General features: G+C 34.0%; 1 pseudogene; it reads left to right on the top strand.

The window, feature by feature from the left end:
* The first annotated feature begins 500 nt into the window (after positions 1–500).
* LOC145259372 (U2 spliceosomal RNA) lies at positions 501–616 on the top strand (annotated as a pseudogene).
* Positions 617–9,529: the final 8,913 nt, after the last annotated feature.

The following is a 9,529-nucleotide window of genomic DNA, read 5'->3' on the forward strand; positions in this document are numbered from 1 at the left end:
GTGATCGGTTTTCGGCCAGAAATTTGGCTGGTAAGAGGTTAAAGTGCAACGATTTAATTTTTGAGAACTCTACCAAACTCTTTAGACAATTTTGGATCTACACACTTGTAATTTTAGATATAGGTTCCTTGGACATGGATTTAACTTAATAACTTGATTTCAGTCCGAAACAATAAACGTTAAGGGGTCATAATAGGGGTCAAAATTTAAAAAAATTAAATCTTTTTTATTTTTGCTCAGCATACATCGCCAAACACCCGGGCAACGACGGGCTGAAATGCTAGTATATATATATATATATATATATATATATATATATATATATATATATATATATATTATCATAATCATCATCATCATATCTATAATCATCATCATCGCTTCGCCCGTTATCATGCTGTGCATCCCTAAAAAAGGAAAGTGGAATATTCCAAATAAACCGTGTCATATTTAAAAAAAAAAACATGGTGTCGCTGTTGAGGCAAAGCTAATAAAAATTGTTGTCTTTCTTGGCCTTTTGGCTAAGATCAAAGTGTAGTATCTGTCCTTCAGGTGCTACATTTCAATTTCTTCTCTCTCAGTGGAAGAGAAATCCTTTACGACTAAGACAATTTTTTCTACATGTTAAAAAACAACCCCGGTATACAAATCTGTCCCGTGGGGATGGCATTGTGAATAGGTACTATGTTTAATAAAACAAAGTTTTAATATTAAAAAAGTAACTGGAATTATTTCTGATTTAATTACAAAATGTCCTGGAAATGAACCTATATCTAAAATTACAAGTGTGTAGACCCAAAAATGCCCTGGAAAAGGTCCGTTCTGATTATTTTTTTGTTTACTTGCCTCGTTACAAGGGCGGAATTGGACATGAGGTCAGTTAAAAATTTAGGGGAAAACCAGCTCCCCAAAAGCAGCACTCTGGTCAATAACAAAAATAAAAATTGTATTAGTAATGAAGGATTTCTCCTCTATTAACCAAGACAAAAAAAGGGGCGATTTAAGTCACTGGAATGCTGAAACTGATACTACACTCAGAAATTCATGTTGAAGCAGTGGTTGCCTAATCTCTAACCGTGTTAATATTTTTATGTATTACTTTTGAAAAGATGCTGAAACAGTTTACGATTTAAACATCTCTTTATTCCATGTATATTTTTAACAGTGGGGTCGGGGATAATAAATCAGTCCCGAAAATGGGTGAGACATTGGGGTGGGAAATATGAAGTTGGTTCTGGAAATAGCTGCAACCATTTTCGTTTTGGATATTACTTTATTTAATGTATATTTTTAACAGTAGGATGGTAGACAATTCGGTCCCGGAAATGGCTGAAAAAGTTTACGATTAAGCATTACTTTATTTCACGTATATTTTCAACAGTGGGGTGGGGATTATAAGTCAGTTCCAGAAATGGCTGAAATAGTTTACTATTTAGACATTACATTATTTCATGTATATTTAAGCAGTTGGTTTGGGATATAAAGTCGGAACCGGAAATGGCTGAAACAGTTTACTATTTAGATTTACATTACCCCATGTATACTTTAAGCAGTAGGTTGGGGATATAAAGTCAGTCCCGGAAATGGCTGAAACAGTACGATTAAAACATTACTTTAATTAATATATATTTTCAACAATTGGGTGGCGGACATGAAGCCAGTTCCGGGATTGAATGAGATGTGCAAATATATACTATCCAGGATTACGAACAAAGATTAAATGTGAGTTAATCGATTGTGGGTTTATAATGAAATAATCAGCCCAAGAAATATATCAAAGTAATTATGTAAGTAAGAGAGGGCGATAAGGATGGTTTAAATTATGAAAAATAATTATCGAAATTAGTAACATATCCAATAATTATGAAAAATGATATGTTATTTAATGCATTAGTGTGTTTGCAATGAAATAATTAGGCCAGACAATATATAAAAGTTATTATTTAGTAAGTGGGACGATGATGTAGGTTAAAATGATAAAAAAATGATTGTCGACGTTAGTAACATATCCAAGAATTATGAAAAATGACGAAATGTGAGTTAATTGATTGGTGAAATAATAATCCCAGATTGAGTGTAATGAAATACTAATCCCATTTACTAAGATATCAAAGTTATTATTTTAGTAGTGGAGAGGGTTGATAATATGGGTTAAAATATTAAAAATCTTTGTCGAAATGAGTAACATACCCAAGAATTAAGAAAAATGATGAAGTGTGAGTTAATTAAAAGTTGTGTTTTTTTATGAAATAATCAGCCCAGTCATTTTTTAGATAGTGACGGCCACGAGGATGGCTTTTAACTATAAAAAAAATATTGTCGAAATTAGTAACATATCCAAGAATTACGAAAAATGACGAAATGTGATGTAAGTAATTGGTATGTTTATAATAAAATAATCAGCCTAGAAAATATATCAAAATTATTATATAAGTAAATGGGAAGGAGATAAGGAGGGCTTAAATTATGAGAAAATATTGTCGAAATATGCAACGTATCCAAGAATTACGAAAAATGATGAATATTAGTTAATTGAGTGGTGTGTTTGTAAGGAAATAATCAGCCTAGACAATATATCAAAATTATTATTTAGTAAAGGGGTGTGCGATATGGTGAGTTTAAATGATGAAAAATTATTGTCAAAATTAGTACCATATCCAAGAATTATAAAAAATAGTGAAATGTGAGTTAATTGATAGTTGTGTTTTTATTTAATAAAATAATCAGCCAATACAATATATCAAATTAAATATTTTAGTAAAGGGAGGGGGCGATAATGTGGGTTGAAATTATGAAAAATTATTGTCGAACATAGTAACATATTCAATAATTATGAAAAATTATAAAATGTGAGTTACTTTACCGGTGTGTTTGTATTGAAATTATCAGCCCAGGAAATATATCAAAGTTATTATTTTAGTAAGGGGGCAGTGCAGTTTTAATAAAAAACTATAATAATATGATTGTGCCTTCATTCATGCTGAACATAACGCACACAGCATGCCCAGCAACAATATATTACATATGAAAAATGCTGCTGTGGAATTTCCACAGGTCCTGCTAGTTATTATTATTATTATTATTAATGGCAAACTTCTAGCACTTGAGACTATGACATTCTGCATCTAATTTGGTTGTCCATAGCGTCTGGTTTTGCTAACCAGGTGCAGGCCTGGTCAGGTAATAACAGAACCTTGATTTGCGTTTTTATTAAGGTTCCCCTCTCGGCGTTGCAGGCAGACTCCAACGTAAAGGTAAACCAATAAGGTCGGCGCCAGCGCGGCTGCGGGAGCTGCCGGAAATATGTTGCAGAGCTTCACCATCCGCCTATCGGAACTCCGGATTTTTTGTCGGGGTTTACTCCCTTAGCCTTTATCTTTCCCAAGGCATCCACACCGAAGTGGATATTATTATTATTATTATTATTATTATTATTATTGTTATTGTTATTATTATTATTGTTGTTGTTGTTATTATTATTATTGTTGTTGTTATTATTATTGTTGTTGTTGTTGTTATTATTGGTATTATTGTTATTATTATTATTGTTGTTATTATTGTTATTACTATTATTATTATTTTTATTGTTGTTGTTGTTGTCATTGTTATTGTTATTATTATTGTTATTGTTGTTATTATTATTATTATTATTATTATTATCATTATAGACTTCTCAGTACCCCGAGACAGGAATGTGAGAGAGAAGGAGAATGAGAAGTGGAGCAATTATGCTCCATTGGCCTTGGAGATAAGGCGTATACACGGGGTTAAAACACAAATAATTCCGGTCGTAGTTGGTACATTAGGAGTAGTACCAAGTCGTATGGAGGGACAATTGAAAAAACTACAAATCCCCGATGTTTTAGGCGGCCTTCAAACCTCTGCAATTATAGGTACCACCAACATCCTTAGGAAAACCCTTGATCTTTTAAGCTCCTGGTTTGAAGCCGGGATAAAGGGAAATCCTCTGGAAACGAATCCCATCCCTTTCCAGAGAGACGTTCATAAGCGAAATCAAAATTATTATTATAACGTCGTCTTTTTGTTCGAGATTTGTTTTATCTGTACAAAAGGTACATTGTATCACAAATTATTCTGATACTTAAAACGGACTCGTATACACATTTATTCCAATATGATTTCATATATACTGTTTATTCAAACGAGATCTGCATGCAAGTAATAAGTATATTTTCGTATCACATTAAAAGAAAGCTATGTTACTAGTAAGCCAGACTTTTTAAAAAAATGTTTATTAGTAACTGAACTGTTTGGATTCTTCTGCATTATTCTATTTTAACTATTGTTTAACGCTGATTTATTGAATTTATTTGAAAATTGCTTTCTATTTAATTTAATTCATTTTTTAATCATTATTAACTGACGTCAGTTGCGTTTAAAGAAAAAAAAGGAAGTGTACTTTATTTACAATCTGAACGATATTTCCCATTAAATGTATTAGAGTTGTTTCTCCTTTGTGCTGTGAAAGGGATTTTTCATTTGATTTTCATAGATGAAGATCGACGTGGTTTAAGCTTATGGTCTACATTCAGGAGAATCGTAACATGTTAGGTTGGTTGGTTGGTTGGTTTTGTTTTACGGCATATCAACCTTTTTTAGGTTATTTAATGCCGAATCTAGTTATTTTGATGAACGATTTTTAATGGAGTATTTTTTTTTAGGTCAGATTCTATTTAACCCTAGTTGGAACCCTAATAGGTACTACCACTCCGGGTCAGAGTGGACCTGGGAGCAATGGCAATTAAAGGGTGGCTCCAAACTCCCCAAAGCCCGCAAACGGGGGCCTCACCACTGGATATAGTTTAAGGTCATATCCAGGACCCGTAACATGTTAGGATATTTGGTACATCTAAAATAATATGTGATTAAATCCACGATCTAGCAATATGTTTTGCCTAGCAATGCTGAGTGCATACAGATAATATATATATATATATATATATTGTATTTTGTGTACAGAAAGATGTTAGAGGAGATAAGTCATTGGTACCGTCGGTTTCAAGCCCGATAATTAGGACCGTTTTAGATATTCATATCAAGCTTTCTTCAGCCAAAACTCATCTCTTTCCTGAAGAGAGCTTAATATGGATATCTAAAACGGTCCTAATTATCGGCTTGAAACCGACGGTACCAATGAGTTATCTCATCTAACAACTTTCTGTACGCAAAATACAATTTTTTTTTCGGATTGTCTTTTTTATGTGGCACTCTGCTGGATTTATTTTTCCAAAAAAAAAAACTAATCACAATTATATATATATATATATATATATATATATATATATATATATATATATATATATATATATATATATATACGTTTTGTTTTTTATTACCGTATCTTTCTGTTGAGTTAGATTATTGTTTCGGTTACACGGCCGTTTTTTTTTGCCGTCTGTAGCCTCCTCAGACTTTTACAGAAATGTTCGCTTCCGCCAAAAACTGATCGCTAACACCATATTAAAAAAAACATGGCAATGAGATTATGCTCATATCTATGTATAACCACATCTACATCGAACGAAAGTATTGCGCCTATGTACCCACAAATGAACTTAGATTTAACTCTATCCAGACGAATATGTCTATACCAATAACTGTCTGTATAACACGCACGTGTACATCCACGTGCGCGTCCGTGTGTACACTTGGTACCGAAGTGTGTGTGCGCATCCATGCCTACGCACGCGCAACCAATCTTAGCACCTTAAAGAGAAAAATAAAATTTGACGCAAGCGAGAACAACGCGGGTGCCTATGCATGCAGGCGCACATATGCACATATATTTGCACGCAAGGGCGCGCATGTATGTGTACCTGTGACCGTTTCTTTTAAGTATATATGTGTGCACATTCGCATGTGTGTACCCGTAGCCGCGACCGCTCGCTAACCCTCTCCAAACAATTAACAACAAAATAAAAACTAAAAATAAATAAACCGAATCATAGCCCCCCGCCTCCAAACATAAGCAAACACCCAACAGCTCAAGACATACTCACCAAGAAATCACCTCACCAACGAGACGCTAAAAACTTTAACACTAAGATTCGAATTTAAAGGTAATTAATTACCATCTCCACTATATATATATATATATATATGTGTGTGTGTGTGTGTGTGTGTGTGTGTGTGTGTGTGTGTGTGTGTGTGTCTATGTGTGTCTCTGTGTGTCTCTGTGTGTGTCTGTGTCGGTGTGACTGTGTGTATGTGTATGCGTGTGTATTTGTGTGTATGAATGTGTCTGCGTGTGTCTATGTATTTGTAACTTATTTAAATAATGTTCTAACGTTCTGGAACAGTTCAGTAATATTATTTTCACGTCATAGACGCACCGCGTATTTTACAATACTTGGCTTCTGTTCTTTTCTTAAAATAAGTCATCTTGAGAAAATATTGAATGAAAGAGAAAACGTTGATGAAGATATTAAAAATAACCCTTCTAGTGAAATGATGAAATCAAGATCACTATTCGCTTCTTCGGGAATGGCACTGAGAGTCGACTTTTGATGCATAGGACATGGGCGATACTATTAACTTCTTTAACGATTCTCTAATTTAAAAGAAAAAAAAATATTTTGCATTGTGAGGATTAGTTTTACTTTTACATTCATTTTTATTTTTTGTCAAATTAAGAGTGAACAAACGTCAAATGAAATGCTAGAGAACAGCTAATGTCACAGTCATGGCGGACAAGGCGGCTATTTCCCGTACGTTACGTTTCTAGCTCTGTCGCCATCTCGTGTCATTTTCGCTTAGAATCACGCGGGATCTCAACGCAAAGATATTTCAATCTAGTGTTCAATTTTAACATTTTATTTTTAATTTTCTATTTGTACGGTAAAAGTGGGTGAATATTTGCTCACTCTTCCTAAAAGATAAAAAGTTGGAGATGACGAAAGACACGTTCAGAGAGAAATAGATAGAGAGGGAGAGAAAGAGAGATAGATAAATAGAGAGTAAGAAATTGGAGAGTAATTCCGAATGAAAGGTTTGTAGATTCATCGAGTTAAAGGGAAAGTTGGGAAGATAGATAGAGTTGAAGAGAAAGAGAGATAAGTTTACAGAAGAGCAATATTTAGAGAGAAGGAGAGAGAGAGTGAGAGGGTAAGAGATGGTGGGAGTTTGAATTAGAAAGAGATAAAGAGTGAGATAAAGGAAGAAAAAGGTTACAGTGAGAGCTCTAGTTTAAACAAGATAGTTAGAAATTGAGTTAAATAGATAATTAGAGAGTGACAGATCGAAAAGGCGAAAGACAGAGGGTTAGAGTTACAAATTGTTAAAGAGTTAGGGAGTAAGTTTGAGAGTTAGAAGGTCAGGAGAGGTGGTGGAGAGAGACAGGGTGAGAGAAAAAAGGCATAGAGAAATCTGTAAAGAGAGTGTGAGACGTATATATATATATATATATATATATATATATATATATATATATATATATATATATATATATAGGCTTCCTTCAGTCTTGACATACTATGGATACCCACGGTAAGGGTGCCTGCGCGTGAAATTTTTGTGGCAAGAGTTGCGCAATCTCTTCAACCACACCTCTCCTGAGTCAACATTGTTGAATACCAGTGGCAAACGGAGGTTCAGGACTGGAAACAATGCCGAGATAAGCGGAAAGCACATACAGCGCCTAGAATTCCCAAATGCTCACCCATCTGGTATAAGCCAAGCTCAACGTTGCTTAACTTCGGTGACCTGACGGGAACCGGTGTGTAAACGTGATTATGCCGTATATATATACAGGGTGACTAAAAAAATGGGTCCCAACTCAAATTAGGCCCCATTTCTTAGTGTTTTGTCCAAATGAAATGAAACTTTCGCCATAACTAGTTTATTATATTCAAAACATCACATCAAAACACTAGGCTCTTTGGCTTTTTTTTTCTCCGTTGATGCTCAGAAAAACAATTGAATGTCGTCTGTTTTTTTTAGTCACCTTATATATATATATATATATATATATATATATATATATACATATATATATATATACATATATATATATATATATATAGAAATATATATACATATATATATATACATATATATATATATATATATATATATATATATATATATATATATATATATATATACATATAGGGTGACTAAAAAAAAACAGACGACATTCAATTGTTTTTCTGAGTATCAACGGAGAAAATATATATATATATATATATATAGAGAGAGAGAGAGAGAGAGAGGAAAGAAGTAATAGAGTGGTAGAGTGACAGAAAGTTAAAAGCAAGTTAAACAGATAATTAGAGAGTTAGAATGCGAGGGAGTGACAGAATTGTCGAGCACGTTGTGAAGAGTAAACTAGTATTTTCAAAGGAGAAAATTAGGGAATTGGGAAGAGAGGGTTAGAGGCAGAAAGGTAGTAAGAGATTTATAGATCTAAAGAAAGACTTAGAGAGAAAGGCAAATAGCGAGTTAGTGAGTCAGAGAGGGGGGATTTAAAGAGGTGGGATAGTGCTAGAGTGCTAGAAATAAATTGTATTAGTGAGTTAGGGAGGAGTGGCATGTAGAGAGAGGTGTGTGAGAGATGAATGGGAAAAATTCAGAGAGTTTAAGAGTTTGAGAAAGAAGGAACCATTTCAAATGAGAGAGGTTTGGTGCTAGAGGAGAAATTCGTGAATTGGAGAGAAATTTGTTAAGATTTTTAGAGCATGGTCATATATGTTGAGAGAGTTAGCGGTGGAAAATAGAGTGAAAAAGAGAGTTATAAAGAGATTTAGCGAGATAATTAGAGAGTTAGAGATTGCTAAAACGAGAGTAAGAAAATGAATAAGAAAGAGTCAGACGGTGTTTAGGAGTAGGAATTAAAAAGGTGGAGTGAGAGAGAGGATTAGATAGAGAAACGTCGCAAATGTTTTATAGAGAGAGTTAGAAAAGGAGTGACAAGTAGAGTGAGGCAGTTAAGTAAGTGAGGAGGAGTTAATGAACGGGAGCTTGAATTACAAAGTTACATAGTCCAAGGCAGAGAGAGTATGATTGTGTTAATGAGTTATAGAAAGGAGTAAAATATAAAGAAAGTTAAAAAACAGAGAGAGAGAGAGAGAGAGAGAGAAAGAGAGAGAGTAAGAAGCAGGACACATGCGCGTGTTAACTTCCTGGTTCATTCCACAAATTATTTAAGATTAGCTCGAGTGATTTACATGCAAAATGGCGAATAGTTAAAATTGCATTAGCGACTGTCACACGCAATTATTTGAAACCGTTTCTTTCTATGTTCTAGTTTCTATTCGATTTTTTTTTCAATTTTTTTTCCCATCGTTCCTTTTTTTTCTATTCCTTCATTTAAATTTGTCGTTGACGCTCTGGCGTAAGATTGGCAATCAATCGGGTGTGCGGCGGTGGAAAAGTGATGTGAAAACTGTTGGATTTACTCCAGGGGTAATTAAAGAACTAATTACGTTTTAACCGTTGTCTTCGCATTCGAATTGACCGCGAAGAGCGTCGCTCTGTGCTGTTTCGTCGCATCGCTTCAATTTTTGACGTC

The sequence above is a fragment of the Euprymna scolopes genome, chromosome 34 (genome assembly GCF_053919585.1).
Source record: "Euprymna scolopes isolate OS-2025 chromosome 34, ASM5391958v1, whole genome shotgun sequence".
In the NCBI taxonomy this organism is placed as follows: domain Eukaryota; kingdom Metazoa; phylum Mollusca; class Cephalopoda; order Sepiida; family Sepiolidae; genus Euprymna; species Euprymna scolopes.